Raw genomic sequence first — 2,129 nt, forward strand, 5'->3', positions numbered from 1 at the left:
CTTTGAAGCTTTGCCTATGCGATTATTGCTTCGTCTTTATTAAAATTAAACATTTATATATGTCTTTCCTGAGAAAAGCCTTTTCCTTCTTGGCACTCAGACTCCACTTTGGTTATCGCACGCAATTATTAACTTTTATTAATGTATCCTAAGAGTCTTTTGATCTCAATTTAACCTGTCTGTCACTCTCAATCTCCCCTCCTTTTGTCTTCTCTCGGGTTGCAGGAAGCTCACCATCTTTTTTATTTTTCATTCTTTTAGCTTCCAACAAGCAGTTGCTTCCTCCTAAGCCGACTGATTTCGTGTTCTTGAGCTAAACTTGTTCTTATAATTATTTACCACTTGAGTCAGTTTAATTATCATTTTCACTCTAAAACATTTGGTGTAATTTTCATGGTTTTGAACCAAGATCTACCTCTCGTTTTCTTCTTCTCCGATCGAAACCCTAAGCTTCCTTAATCTTCTGGTTCCTTGCTTACCTCCACCACCTCCTCCTCCTTTGCAATAAGAACATCTCCGTTTTAATCCCTGATTCTTCAACTCCTCTTCAATTTAGTCCCGGAAGGTAATCCAACCAAACCCAATAAGAGTTTAAGGGCCCAACCGAGGAGGAAAAAAAGGAAAATAAAAATAAAAGAGAAATTAAGTTTTTTTTCTTCTTCCTATTCGTTAGGTTACTTGTAATTTTTAACTCTCTAAAATTATAAAGTAAATTAAATTTTAAATTAAAAAATAATAATTTTATAAATTTATTCAGACTCAAAACTCAAATTCCAAGACTAGACAGAGGCCGAATCAGTATTATGACTATTTCTCGAAACCATCAAATTATTTTGGCTACCATCCAACTATTTTTCTCCAATATCTACTTGTTTCACAAAACAACCTCCTTATAAATATCTTGATTATGAAACACAACATTACAATAATATCACATTTTAAAACTGCAATAAAATTATAATATCACAGTTTACATTAAATTTAGTGATTCTAAACATGATATTATTAAAATATCACACTTATAAACACAACATCTTTAAACTATACTATTTCACCAAAACTTCTTCATCATGTTACTTCACCATTTATTTTGTTTTTTGTGCTAATAACACAATTTATCCCATCTTTTCCATTATCCTCAGCGAGGGCAATATTCACATTAATGCAATTTAAAAGGGAAAAACATCCTTTGGAAATCAATTACCCAGGAGACCATTATTACTAAAGCGCAATCAACAAATTGCGAACGAGTTAGTCACGGTTTACATTAAATATAGTGATTTCTAAACATAATATCACACTTATAAACACAACATCTTTAAACTATACTACTTCACCAAAACTTCTTCATCATGCTACTTCACCATTTATTTTGTTTTTGTGCTAATAACACAATTTATCCCAGTCTTTTCCATTATCCTCAGCGAGGGCAATATTCACATTAATGCAATTTAAAAGGGAAAAACATCCTTTGGAGACCAATTACCCCATCATTACTAAGCGCAATCAACAAATTGCGAACGAGTTACATAGAACAAAGTTGCCAACAATGCAAGCAAATACATTGTCGGCACATGGATAGAGGACAGATGCACACAATTTATAAAGTTATAAGCAATTCTGGCTCAAGATGAAGACCAACACATCAAGCATAGGACATCAGCGACCATAACACTAAACACGAGATATCATCATAATATAGTTCAGAATACACTAAAGGAAACCATGTCTATCTGGGTTTGAAATCTTCATTTCTTCCCACTTTTCTTCAGCCCAGAACCTCCAAAGCTCCCTTTCTGCTGTGCCTTGGCTCTGAGCTCCTTAAGTGCCTGCTCATCACAAGAACAATCAAATTAGTCACCTTTCACTATTGCAAAAGGTAATAAACAAGATAAAACATCCAGTTTCTTTTCTTTTCCTTTTTTTTTTAAAGTAATATCCATTGTCTCTTACCTTTTCTTCCTCCTTTTTCTTTTGAATGTTGGCCAAATCAGTCTGCAAATCAGTGAAGTAAATTTAAGGACAATAGCAATGGGAATGGTAGGAAATCAGAGTTACGAACTGGATTGCATCATAGGATGGCCAGAGTAAAAAAAAAAACATAGCACTTTATACAAATAGAGTCCTCC

At 33.5% G+C, this 2,129-nt stretch overlaps 1 long non-coding RNA gene across 1 annotated transcript; it reads left to right on the plus strand.

The window, feature by feature from the left end:
• The first annotated feature begins 1,087 nt into the window (after positions 1 to 1,087).
• Positions 1,088 to 1,738, plus strand: LOC105113211 (uncharacterized). Its single transcript, XR_839908.1, has 2 exons — positions 1,088 to 1,226; positions 1,502 to 1,738. It is a non-coding gene; the product is annotated as an uncharacterized LOC105113211 (long non-coding RNA).
• Positions 1,739 to 2,129: the final 391 nt, after the last annotated feature.

The sequence above is a fragment of the Populus euphratica genome, unplaced genomic scaffold, assembly GCF_000495115.2.
Source record: "Populus euphratica unplaced genomic scaffold, PopEup_1.0 scaffold666.1, whole genome shotgun sequence".
Classification (NCBI taxonomy): domain Eukaryota; kingdom Viridiplantae; phylum Streptophyta; class Magnoliopsida; order Malpighiales; family Salicaceae; genus Populus; species Populus euphratica.